Raw genomic sequence first — 14,650 nt, 5'->3', positions numbered from 1 at the left:
GTACGCTGGTATAAGTCTTTAGAATTCACACTAGATTTGACTCAGCTACCTTCTATGCAGCTGAGGAAACCATAATATGTTTGACAACACTGGTAGTTTTTTTAATTGTAGGCTAGAAGCATAACAACTTGAAACCAAATAGTAGTTTAGTTATATCAGCTTGATGACGCATATCTCTATTGTGTAGATTTACAAGAACACACAAGGGACATTGCAGTTTAGTTGAAATTGAAGGATTACATAGTGGTGTGAATTAATTTTATCCAAAACTTATAAAACATGTATCCTTATGGATTTATTAGATTCCTCAAAATAGCAATAATCGAATTTCATGAAGATTCTTAGAAGAGTTTCCAACAATTTCTAATATGTCTAATACTAAAGAACTTTAAAATCTATTTTCATCAAATGAAAGGTCTAATGATAAAATAAATACACTATTCATTCCTCAAAAAATAAAAGCACTTACTTTTTAGAACTGTATATAACAGCCCATAAAATCGGGATGAGATTAGAAAGTACCTCAGCAACTGATGCATTAAGGAAAGAAAGTGATATATATTTTTATTTAAGTATAAGACCACGAAAATGCTTGGGGTAACAACTAGTAATTCAAAAAGAGCTGACATCGGTAATTCAATTAATAATAATATCCAATTGTCTAATCAAAGCAACCTTAGATCAGCTAATACTTATCATCGTGTGTTCTTATTTTGTGCACCTTTCATAAAATGATTTTAATTGTCAAATTGTAGAAAAAAGCTTAACTTTCCAATGGATTGAGTACATGCCCAACAAAGAGGATAACTCTAGTTGTATCTTCCTTGATCACAAACATGAATGTATGATCCTCTAAACAGTCCTCAATTGGGTACTTACACACACACATCAGCTTGGCAAATGTGAATGCAGTGACAACCATTGCTTCGTTGCCCACTTCGTCAACCTCCACAAATGACTTGTGGAGAATAGCTGAAATGTTGAGTTGCACGCTGCCATTAAACTCAACCATTTCATCGAAATCTACATTATCAGCAAAGGGGAACACCAATCCCATTTTTTTAAGGATCTCAGTTGCAGTTACACTAGATGATATCTTGAAGCAAGGAAGCTGAAAACTATGTAGTTCTACTACGGTTACTGTTGACAGATGTTTCTCCATAAAAGTAAGATTAAGATTTTTCTCCATTTCAGGTAGACCATTGATGTCATTAGTGTGAGAAATAAATCACAACTTAAAATTTCACTCGACAATAATTATTGCCAAGTGCCAATTTTCTTGGCACCTTAACGAGCCGAGTGGCAGTTTCCTCAGCACTTGAAGGTGCCAATTGATAGTTTGCTCGACATGAACTATTGCTGAGTGACAGGCAGTAGGTGTCAAGTTAGCTCGACACAAGAAGAAGTCGAGTAAGCTTCGCACACAAAGGGCAATGCTTGGCAACAATGGATGCTGAGTGAGCTCGGCTTAAACTGAAAAATTTATAACTTAGAGAAATTTCAACATGAATGTTTCCACTATTAAAACTAGAGAGCCAAAGCTTGAAGCTTCTAAAAAAACTTCTCAAATGCAATGAATAGAAGAATAATGGATTCAAGTATGCCTACTTTCTTTCTATTCAACTATGACTAAAAGTATTACAAAATTTGGGAGCATTCGACTTCAACCATAAAACCCTAAAATAACCCTAAATTGGTAAAACTTCAAACTTCAATGAACTTTAAACTTGCAACTCTAATGGCTGCATACAATGGTGTCTGGAGTAATCACTGCTTCAACAGGACAAATCCAACAATAAAAAACTTATAGAATGAATAGAGGAAACTCATGCAACTAAAAACACGACATAAACTTCCTTCTATCTCTGCAACGACTGATCTATTGATCAACTTCTTTCTTCTTTCTCTACTCTGCAACTCTCTGCTAAACTTCTAATCTGCTAAAATCAATTGAATGAATCTAAAACATTCCTTTTGTCATACTTTTCTCCCTCTTTCTTGATTTCAAAAACTCACCCACTACAGTTATTATTTCTATCTGTTCTAGAGTTCATCGGGTGGTAGGTGGGCATTTGGCTCTAGGGACAAATGGCCATTGCATTTAATATTTCAACACTCCCCCTTTGTCCTAAGCCAAAAAAACAAGGATCATTGCTAATCCAAATCAACTATACCAAGGCTCTCCCTTAGGTGTACAAAAGTTGTAATTCCTAATGGCTTTGTAAAAATATTTTCTAGCTATTGCTCAGACTTACAAAATTCCATCTTGATATCCCCATTCTCCACCAACTCTCTGATAAAGTGATATCTAATCTCAATATGTTTTCTTCTCCCATGGAAGACTAGATTCTAGGACAATACAATTGATGAAATGTTGTCACAATAAATTGTAGTTCCATCCTCTTGCTTTTCCTTCAAATCTGTCAAGATCCTCCTTAGCCAAATTGCTTGACATGTTGTTGCATTTTCTTCTATGTATTCAGCCTCTGTTGTAGATTGAGCAACAATAGGTTGCTTCTTGGATGCCCATGAAATTGCACCCGATCTCATATGAAACATGTATCTAGAAGTGCTCTTCCTATCATCTATACTTCTAGCCCAATCACTATCAGTGTAACCAACCAGCTTGAATTCATTTGATGCAGTATAAAAAATTTCAAATCCCTTGGTACCTTTCACATAACTTAGGATCCTCTTTCCTGCTTGCTAATGGGAATCCTTTGGTGTTTCCATAAATCTGGAAATCAAACTTACTGCATGCATCAAGTCTAGCCGAGTTGCAGTCAAGTAAATTAAACTTCCAACCATACTCTTGTATAGTGTTGGATCCACTCTCTTGCTAGAGTCTTCCTTGCTCAACTTCAGACCTATTTCTATTGGTGTGGGGGCTGGCTTACTATTCTGCATTTTAAATCTCTCCAAGATCTGCCTTTCAAATTTTTTCTGAGAGATGAAAATGCCATCATGCATTTGTTTTACTTCTATGCCTAGAAAGTACTTCAAGAGACCTAGTTCTATCATTTCAAATTCATTTTTCATGGCCTCTTTGAACTCACCAATTAGAGCCTTGTTATTACCAATAAAAATTAAATCATCTACATACAAGAAAACAATCAACACATTACCATTTGCTACCTTGATGTAGAGAGTAGGCTCACCATTGCTTTTTTTAAAGCCATTGCTCATCAAATATGAGTCAATCCTATTGTACCATGCCCGTGGAGCCTGCTTGAGCCCATAAAGAGCTATCTTCAATCTATATACTTTGTGTTCTTCATCTGCAACTTCGTAACTAGGTAGCTATTCCACATAGACTTCTTTCAATATACCATTTAGAAAGGCGAACTTCACATCCATTTGAAATACCTTTCATTTGTGCTGAGCTACAATTACTATGATAGCACACATTGTTTCCATTCTTGCAACTGGGGCATATGTCTCATCATAATCTCTACCATACTACTATTTGTCACTAAGACTCTTGGTCTTTCTTGGTAACAGGGAGGAGAATGTGGGATCAGAATCTTCACTACTACTACTTTACCGACCAGCTCGGTCTTCACTGACACTTGGTCATGCCTAGAGGAGCTCGGCAATGACTAAGGTTGCTTGACTTTTCTTCTATCTGCTCCTTCTTGTTGTTCATCAGCATCCTCTTCACTCATAATTGGCACTTTACTTGAGGTACTGGGTGACTCATTAGTTTGTCCATACCAAGATTGATTTTCAAGAAATTCTACATCTTTTGAGAAAATCATCGTGTTGTTCAATGGGTCATAAAATCTGTATGCCTTTGATTCTGAGTTGTACCCTGTGAAGATGCACTTCACACCTTTGTCATCCAATTTTTGACTTTTCTCTTTAGGCACATGTGCATATACAACACATCCAAACACTCTTAAGTGTTCAACTGTCCATCTTCCTCGTGACCATGCTTCCATTGGAATTCTATCACGGACTGCCTTTGTAGGACACCTGTTAATTAGGTAAACTATTGTTACCATAGCCTCTCCCCAACATTCAATTGGAAGACCTTTCTCTTTCATCATGCTCCTTGCCATTTCAACAATGGTCTTGTTCTTTCTTTTAGCGACTCCATTCTGCTGTGGTGTGTAGCTGGTTGTGAGCTCTTTCTTTATGCCATGTTTCCTGCAAAAATTTACAAAAGAATTGGAGGTACACTCCCCTCCTCTATTTGATCTTAGAACCTTGATATAGTGTCCACATTCTCTTTCAACCCAGGCTTTGAACTCAAAAAACTTATCAAATGCTTCAGATTTATTCTTTAAGAAATACACCCATGTCCTACAATTGAAATCATTAATAAATGTTATGAAATAAGTACTCCCCCCAATGGAACTAACTTGCATAGGACCGACTAGGTTAGAATGCACTAACTCTAATGGATATCTAGCCCTCCTAGAATTTTTAGAATTAAAGGAAAGCCTATGTTACTTACCCAAAATACAAGCCTCACACTTGTCACATGAATTTCCTATACGTGGAAAACCTTCTACCATTCTTTTATTTGACAACAAATTTAAACCAGCATAGCCAAGATGACCATACTTGAGGTGCCATAGCCATGAGGGGTCTTCAATCACACTCCTTAGAGCTGATTGTGTGGGAGGTGTAGCACCAACTTGAGATGAGAAACATGTCTCTATCCTCAAAGGAAACATTATGTTCTTTGTCATTTGAACTACTGCAAGTAAGTTCTTGCTCCCATCCTTTTCATGAATGACACACGTGTCATTCTCCATCAGTAATTTGTATCCATTTTGAATGAGCTGACCAATGCTCATCAAATTGTGCTTCATACCAGGGGCCATTTCTGCCTGAGCCATTTCTTCCTCTCCCCCTTCCTCTTGAATTTGACTGAGCCTTGAATGCTTACTCTTGAGAAGAAGAAGATGCAGATTTTTTGATCCTATGCTCATGGGTTTGAAGAGTACCCATCAACTCATCCATTGTCAAAATAGTGAGGTTTTTTGCCTCTTCTATGGTCATGACCAAATTGTCATATTTATGAGGTAAACTCCTCAATATCTTCTACACTATCCTCTTCTCTTGATAGTCTTCTCCATTTGACTTCAATTGGTTAATCACATTGGAGGTCCTTGAACTGAAATCTGCAACTGATTCATTTTCCTTCATTTGAAGGTTCTCAAACTCCCTCCTTATATTCTGTAGCTTTACTGTACAGACTTTATCAGTCCCTTTGAAGTTCATCTCAAGGATATCCCAAGCTTCCTTTGCATAATTTGTTGCTACAATCTTGGGAAAAATTGTCTTTGTCATTGGTGCTTCATTGAAACTTAATGCCTTTGCATCTTTCCTCCTTGACTCTTTCAAATGAGTCTTTTGTGCATTTGTGAGAGCAGCATACTGAGCTGGGTCTGTCACATCATTGAACCCATTAACTACAAACTCTCACAAATCATTTGCAACCATTATGGTTTTCATCTTCTTTACCCATGTATCATAATTTTTTCCATTAAAGGATGGTAGCTACTGCCATATCTTTCCTGTATCTACTACCATGTCAAATATCCCAAGAAAATAAATGCCCTAACTCACTATGGATGTGGGGCCTCAAAACTCTATTACCATGTGAGAAATAAATCACAACTTAAAACTTCGCTCAGCACTAACTATTGCCAAGTGCTAGTTTGCTCGGCTCCTTAAGGAGCTGAATGACAGTTTGGTCAGCACGTGAAGGTGTCGAGTAACAGTTTGCTTGGCACTAACTATTGCCGAGTGACAGGTAGAAGAAGTCGAGTAAGCTAGGCACACAAAGTGCAATGTTCGGCAACAATGGATGTCGAGTGAGCTTGGCTCAAATTGAAAAATTTATAACTTAGAGAAATTTCAATGTGAATGTTTCCACCATTAAAATTAGAGAGCCAAAGCTTGAAGCTTCTAAAAAAACTTCTCAAATGCAATGAATAGAAGAAGAACAATGGATTCAAGTATGCCTACTTGCTTTCTATTCAACTATGATTAAAAATATTACAAAATCTTGGAGCATTTGGCTTCAACCAAAAAACCCTAAAATAACCCTAAATTGGTAAAACTTCAAACTTCAATGAACTTTAAACTTGCAGCTCTAATGGTTGCATACATTGGTGCTTGGAGCAATCACTGCTTCAACAGGACAAATCCAACAATAACGAACTTACAGAATGAATAGAGGAAACTCGTGCAACTGGAAACACGACACAAACTTCCTTCTGTCTCTGCAACGCCTGATCTGCTAATCAACTTCTTTCTTCTTTCTCTGCTCTGCAACTCTTTGCTAAATTTTTGATCTGCTGAAATCACTTGAATGAATCTAAAACATTCCTTTTGTCATACTTTTCCCCCTCTTTCCTGATTTCAAAAACTCACCCACCGCAGTTATTGTTTCTATCTGTTCTGGAGTCCATCAGGTGGTAGGTGGGTGTTTGGCTCTAGGGACAAACAACCATTGCATTTAATATTCCAACAATTAGGTAGTATAATATACATTGACAAGGACCTTTTCCCTCGTCCTCGCAAATAGGGAAGGCATAGAATTTTGCATTCATCAACTATTTTGATAAATTGATCCTTTCTAGTAATCATCATAGGCATTTGCACACTCTCCCCATTCAGTAAATTAAAAGTTCCTTCTTTTGTTGTAGAGGATTTAAATTCTTCCAGCCATGTGCCATTAAAATACAAGCATCTGCCAAAATGAGCCTGGTATCTTCATCTAAAGAATTGGGAAGCTCTTGTATCTTCCCCTTGCTTTCATTTTCTGCCCACTTATTCACCTCCATTCTTACTTCATTTGGCTGATAAAGTCAACTAAAGCAGAAGAAGTCAGGTGAAATAGATGAAATGGTAAATTGTGTCATATATTCTCTGCTATGGGTAGCTGAAATAAATATACTAAGAAAAAGAACTTCTTGAAATTTATGGAGTATAAATGTGAAATGCTATATTTGATCTAGGTTAAGTAAACCATTAAATGTTCATATCCATGTGTACAAACCATGCATCAAGATCTCTTACACTCTAGGCGTTACTTCGCAACATAACTTTTAATTTTGCCATTCAAAAATATTCGAACTACAGATTACACCAAAGACTTTTCAAACACGGGTTAATAAATTCTAGGACTATCACACTTCATGTTTCACACACGGAGAGCAAAGGAATACACAGAAATATACCTTGCTGACAAAATCTACGGAGCTAGCTTGAGCATTATATCGACTCTGCATAGTATCTCTATAATTGGGTTTCAACGTAATGGTCTTATCCACAAATACTCCATTCACAAATGTCAGATGAGGACTTTCATTTGCTAAAACTGCATTAATGAGATCAGAAGAAACTTGATGCAACTGATCGACATCTTTGATGTTAAGACAAGAGCAAATCTGGTCCAATGTTGTACCCTTCGCTCCACCTGCACCCAAACTCAGTGCAAAAGATATGCTCAGCGGAGAAAACACACAGTTATTATTCTCATCTGCAATTTCTTGTAGTGCTTCCTTTGAAAAACTAAATGAAAATTCTCCTTGACGATGAACTGAAGCGTGGATATCCATATTTCTTTCACAGATCAATGTATGCTTGAGTACAATGTGTTTAATAATAAACAGAAAGCACGAAAGGCATTGGGGATCTCGTCTTGAAATCTGTATTCTGCAGGCCTAATTTTGTCGTATGCACAAATGTTAAGATTTCTAGTGATATTTTTAGTTTTTATAATTGCTGCGAAAGAGTCTTTGGCTTTAAAAAGTCCACACTATGTTCAGCTCCAATGGTTGCTCACTAAAAATGTTTATAGTTGTGGCTAAATGTTCTAGTAGTCTTTATGAAACATCTCAATTTGGTAGTGCACAAATGAGCCAATCACCAACCAAAAAAGTTAAAAAATGATCAACTACATGTGTAATTGTCTATTAACTTCCACCTGTTCTCATTTTTTTAAACATAATTATTTGGTATCTATTACAAAAATAATAATGGTTAATAGTCTCCCTATCGCTAATGGGGTCTTTTCCCTTGAAGTTGTGTGAAGAAAAATGAGTTGAGCTTATTAGAGTTTCACGAGATTTGTGTATTATTATCATTTCAATTGTCCATCATGAAGTTTTAAATCAAATATATTGTATTTAATATATATGTGCAATCATTTTGGTCTATGTAATAAATTTAATTCAAAAAATAATTGCTTTTGTCTTACTAATTGGATTGTTTAAGTTTTATTAATTTTTAAATTTACATAGTATTAAGAAAATATTTCAATTTATTATATTTATTCTAAGACCAAAATTGTGATTATTTTAATTTTCTAGTCACTGAGATAATAATAAAAACATTATTAAAAAAATTTGCAAGATGTGTATTTCTTCATTCCATATAATTTATTAAGGGTAAATTTAATAATTAATTTCTTTGTGACTTAGCCTTCCAAATATATAACATTATTCAATGAGAAATCTTTATAATTATTTAGATTTGATCACACAAAAACTATATATATAGTTAAGTACTATAGTATTGTACTAGTAAATTTAGAAATAAATACTTTAAATTAGCATATTATTCAAAAATAGTCTAACTTCCATAAAAAAAAAATAATAAAAAAGGTATATTATAATCAAGGCTAGGTTTTCTTTCTTGACTTTTGAGGATCAACATAGTGGCCTTTTTCTTTGACTTAACTTTTCTTTTTCCACTCGTCTTTAAATAAGAGTAGGATATTTTCTTTCTCTACCTATAAAACTTGTGTTTTCCTCTATGTTTCTTCTCATCATTGTCTTCTCTAGATTCCCCTTATTATTTTTCTCATTTGTTTGCCATGTTCTCATCTTGTGTTCTTAATTTGTGTATATACAAGTGTGTTGGAAGATGGTCTAGTGGAGTCTTGTTGTTTATATTATTCATTGGTACTACTTAACTAGGGTTGTCTCTATTTTTTGTTCAATATCTTTCTTTCCCAGGGTTTCCACTTCTTCCTTATGTTTGATCTAGGTGGTATTTTTTCTTTTCTTCACATATTCCTCTTCTAGGAGTCAAAGGATTTTGTTAGGTTTGGTCTTCCTTATATTCTCTGATGTGGTTGGGGGAGAAGGGTGGTTTCTCATGGAGGGGTTATATTTTTATGGGAGATTATTTGATGTGGATTTTCCTTCATGTTCAAGGTGTATGTGGGTTGATTTAGTGTGGACCTCCTTTTGGTGATTTATTTTGGCACCTTCCTGGTCCAGTGTTCTAGAATGTCTTTTAACTTCCTACTTGTAGTTTGTGTAGGACTTATTTTGAGATTTTATTCCATGACCTAAGGGATCTATTTGTGGAGTTGGTTTGTATATTCTTTTAGGATCCTTGTATTTTTTATTTATTCTTTTGTGGACAACTATATTTGTGTGGTATGATATATCTCTCCTAGGAGGCCTCTTTTGAGGTCTAGTCTATCCATGTAGAGGTGTGGTTCTTTCTTCCATCCATATTGTAGGCTTGCCTCATTTTTTTTGTCTATCAAGGTGTTGGTCTATCTTATGAAGGTGGATATTAACATTTGGAATGAGCTTAATGGTGGTCTTATGTGGATTTTTCTTGGTTTTAGCTTCTTGAGAGAAGAGGTGCTAGCCCCTAACTTGAATTCTAGTTAGCATTCAAGATCTTTTAAAGTTCACTTTTTTTTATGTGATCTTGTGATAAGTGGGTTTCAATGTTCCTTCTAGAACAACTTTTCTTCAAGTCTTTGTGGTCTCTAAGTTCCTTCTAATAAGGTATTTTCAAATTAGTGCATTCCTACCATTAGAATATTTAAAGAGGTCTTTTGATATCAATGTGTTTGATGCAAAGGAATCTACAAAAATATGATGCTAAGAAAATATACTTAAAGTGAACAAAACCTTAATGGTTTAAGCTTATCTAGAAAGACAATAAACAATAGAGAAATAGAAAGAATATTGGGAGGTGATGTATGGATGTAAATTGAATATGTGTGTGTGTGTGTGTGTGTGTGTGTGCGTGCGCGCGCGCGCGTGTGTGTGCATGCGTGTGTATGTGTGTGTGTGGGGGGGGGGGGGGGGGTGGAGAGAGAGGGGGGGGAGAGAGAGAGAGAGAGCAATCATGTGATCCCACAATATTGGTTCCCACTATTTGGCCCACTTTGACTCAAAAAAAAAAAAAAAAATTTAACTTCAGATTTAGATGCATATTAGTAAAAACTCATAAAGAATTTAAAGATGATGTAAACTAGTGATTTGTATCATTTTCTTGCTAGTTTCTAGTACTATTTGTTTGTTCTTTTAGAAGTGATTGAAGTCCATTTTTCTTTCTCTTTTGATAAGTGTTTTATATGGAAAATCAACATTTTAAAAGAGTTTAAGGCTCTCTTGATTAACATAACTTTTTTTTTTTTTTTTTTTTAAATATGATAATGAAAAAATTATTTCAAGGATAGAATGGTAACATCAATACTAGAAATAATAGTCAGTTATGTTCAACTTTGTTAAAAAATATTGATTTCATTCAATGGTAAAGTGATGTTAATGATAATTCAAACATATGTTGATTTTGACCGATATAATTTCGTTTCTATAAATTGAAGTGCTTTTAAAAAAAAATTTGCTAGAAAAGAAACATACATACCTTTGTACCACATATTTTTCAAAAATTATTGTCTCTCATTTTTAATTTTTCAACAAGCTTGACATGCAATATTTGTGAAATGGCCAAAAAACTTTTATTTAATAAAATTGAAAAATAAAAGATCACAATAAATACAATATTTACTAAATGTATAGTCATTGGAAAGATTAATCAAAGTAAAATAATTTGGCATATTTATTTTGATAATGTGGACCTATTTAGCCCTTTTTGTGCCCTTAGAAGTGAAACATTTGACAAAGATTTTAGGAAGTTTGAAAAATATCCTATTCTAGGACCTTTGAATGAAGTCCTTGGAGAAGAATTTAATGAAGGGGGCTTCATTTGAAGCCTCCTAGGGTTATGTGGGTGGCCTTATAGAGGCTTCAAATGAAGCCCCTTGGGACATTTTTCCACAACTTCTTGGCATGCAAAAAAATTGGCTCGTGGGGGCTTCAAATGAAGCACCCCTTTTGACAAGGGAAATTATTGTTTTAGGTTTTTCTCTATGATTGATATAAATGTATATCAGTTTTGAGTATCTAAATCAACTCAAAATCACCTTCAATTTTAATTTTTTTAAGAAATAGGAAGAATACTTATAAATATAGGACTTTTTTGTTTTAAAGGCAATTTGATAGCTTTTTACAGAAAGAAGATGGGACAAAAAGGAAATATGTGAGTTAGAAGGAGTGGTTGAAGGAATATTTATAATTATGTTTTTAAAATGCAGGCATAATATATTGCAAGAAATGGAGTAAACCTAAGGGAAGAGAATGAGTTGAAGATGTTGCTAAACAAATACGCATATCATAAGGGAGAGAAATATTTGATTACTATGTTTTAAATAATAGAGCAATAAGGACAATAAAGGGAGAGAAATACATATTTACATAAAAACATGTGTGTGTGTGTGTGTGTGTGTGTGTGTGTGTGTGTGTGTGTAAGACATCTTCTTCTTTTATGTATCTGAAGAATTAATAAATGTTTATCTCCTTGCTCTAGAATATAAGGTCATGAATCTTCAAAGTAGTAGTTAAGAAGTCTTGAATTGGGAATAGATATAGAGACAATATCTTATTCTACTATCATTTTAGGGAGATCTTCAAAGTTTAGTTTATTCAATATATTCTTAGAGAACGTGTTTGTTGTGGTGTGGAGCCTAATCAGACTCAAAGGTTTATTCAACATAGTTTTCTCCCCATATTATTTCTATGGGGGTTTGAGGGTTAGTGCCCACAAGATGGGGTCAAAGGGTAGTGCCCCTACCGGGTAGTAGCTAGGTGTGCTCCCTATTGCAATACAAGGTGGGATCGATGGGGGTTTTCTTGAAGCAAAAAATGACCTAATATTGTAAAACACATTAGCTACTATTTCACTTATTGGACGACTTATTCTTCCCCTACTTTTGTAAGTGACAAAATCTTGTATAAAAAAGGCTCAAGGTTAGAGATTTCATAATGTAATGGTGATATTGTAGCTTCTTACAATGGTATTGAGCTGTAAGGGATTGCTTATTGTAATCACTAGATAATAATAATATTGGACTTATTGTTGGTAGATGTAGCCCAGGGATTGGGTGAACCACATTAAATCTTGGTGTCTTGTGTTCTCTTATGTGTGCTCTATTATTTTCTAATATTGGTTATATTAACATGTAACTATTATTTTTGTTTGAGGTAAATCCTAACAAGTGGTATTAGAGCCAGATAATCATCAATTTTTTTAATTTTTTTTTAAAGTCAGACAGTCTTCATTTTATTATTATTAGCAATCCTCTATAGGAAGGTCTCACAGTTGAGTGGGAGTGATGGTAGATGAGGGTAAGCTAAAGGTGGAGAAGTTTAATGGGTAGAACTTTCAGTTATGGAAGATGCAAATGGAGGACTATTTTTATCAGAAGGATTTATGGAAGCCATTGGAAGAAAAAAAAAACTGGGAACTATGACAGATGAGGACTGAGAGATTTTAGATAGAAAGAAACTTGGAAGTATTCGATCATGCTTGGCACCATCAGTGACATTTAACATTACAAAATCAAAGACAATGGAAGAGTTGATGCAAACCCTAGCAAAACTATATGAAAAGCCCTCTTATTCAAACAAGGTATTTCCACTGAAGTGTTTATTTAATATGAAGTTGTCAGAAGGTGGATCTATTGAAGATCATTTAAATGAGTTTAATATTGTTACTAATCAGTTATCTTCTATGGGTATTAATTTTGATGAAGAAATTAGGGCTCTCTTGATTTTGTGTTCTTTGCCTAAAAGTTGGAATGGCTTTGTAATGTCTTTAAGTAATTCTATTTCTGGATCTAATACCCTAAAATTTGATTATGTGATTGGTCTTATTATGAGTGAGGAAACTCGTACGAAAACCTTAGGTGGATCTACATCAAGAAGTGCTTTGAATGCACAAAGTAGAGGTAGAACAACTGAGAGAGGAAATAATTCTAGAAATCAAGAGAAATCAAGAGAAAAGTCAAAGGGGAAGAGGTCTCAATCCAAAGGACTGAGAGATTATTGGTACTGCGATAAACCAGGGCATAAGAAGAAAGATTGATGGACTCGAAAGGACAATGAATGAGATAAACTAGAAGGGAACAAAGAGGAAAATGTGGTGAGTAGCAAATTTTAAGAGGATGCTTTGCATCTATCTTTAGAAAATTTTGACGATTCATGAGTTTTAGATTCTAGTGCTTCATTTCATGCTACACCTCATAGAGGTTATTTCATTGATTATGTCCAAGGGGATTTTGGGCTTCTTTATTTGTGGGATATTAAAACTTGTCAAATTGTTGGAAAGGGAAAAGTTAAGATTAAGTTGTAAAATGGGAATCATTGACTACTACACGAGGCAAGACATGTTTCAAGGCTGAGTAAGAATTTAATTTCAACAAGAAAACACAGTGATGAGGGTTGTGTAGTTACTTTTAATGATAAAAATTTGAAGGTTCAAAAGGATTTCCTTGTAGTAGCAAAAGGTGTGAAAGTAGGTACCTTATATCTTTGTACAAGTGATATTATTCCTTGTACTTTGATAGTTTCAAAGAAAAGTGAATGTTTAGGAACAATTGTTGCAGTTGAGTAGGGAGAACAAATAACTGCTATAGATTTTGATATAGAGCTATGGCACACAAAAATTTGGCACATGAGTGAGAAAGGTATGAAAGTACTTCATTCAAAGAAAGTTTTACTAAGTTTGAAAGGTGATAATATGGATTTTTGTGAAAGTTGTGTGTATGGAAAACAAAAAAGAGTGAGTTTTGTAAAGACTAGGAAGGAAAAGAAAAGTGAGAGATTAGAGCTTGTGTGTACAGATGTATGGGGACCATCTTAGGTATCTTCCCTTGGTGGATCTCATTATTATATTTTATTTATTGATGATGAAACTAGAAAAGTATGGGATTATTTCCTTACACAAAAATCATATGTATTTCAAACTTTTAAGAAATGGGAATGCTTGGTTGAAAATGAGACTGGTAAGAAATTAAAATGTCTTAGATCTAATAATGGTGGTGAGTATTTCAGTCATGAATTTGAAGATTATTTCTCCTTTAATGGTATTCATAGATAAAAAACTATTCCATGGACTCCATAGGAAAATGGAGTGGCTAAACGGATGAACAAGACTATAATAAAGCATGCAAGAAGCATGAGGTTGCATGTAGGGTTTCCCTTAGACATGTGGATGAAAGCCATTAATACTATTGTATATTTGATTAATTGAGGTCCCTCTACTCCTTTGGGTTGTGATATTCCAAAGGAAGCATAAACTGGTAAGAAGGTGAGTTGTTCTTGTCTCAAAACCTTATGTTGTGAAGCATTTTCTCATATAGATTTTGATAATAGAACCAGGTTAGAAGCTAAGTCAAAGAAATGTGTATTTTTTGGATATGGCATTAATGAATTTGGTTATAGGATTTGGGATTTAACAAATCATAAAATTGTAAGAAGTAGGGATGTCATATTCAATGAGAAAATATTGTACAAAGATTTATTGTAGCAACATA

General features: G+C 34.4%; 1 pseudogene; it reads right to left on the bottom strand.

Annotated features, from left to right (window-relative positions):
• Positions 1-763: 763 nt before the first annotated feature.
• On the bottom strand, positions 764-7,580 carry LOC149569347 (serpin-Z2A-like; annotated as a pseudogene).
• Positions 7,581-14,650: the final 7,070 nt, after the last annotated feature.

Source organism: Cupressus sempervirens, chromosome 3 (genome assembly GCF_028749045.1).
Source record: "Cupressus sempervirens isolate cs-2001-9-10 chromosome 3, ASM2874904v1, whole genome shotgun sequence".
Taxonomy (NCBI): domain Eukaryota; kingdom Viridiplantae; phylum Streptophyta; class Pinopsida; order Cupressales; family Cupressaceae; genus Cupressus; species Cupressus sempervirens.
The sequence above is the reverse complement of the archived record's forward strand: the minus strand, read 5'-3'. Positions and strand labels throughout refer to the sequence as shown.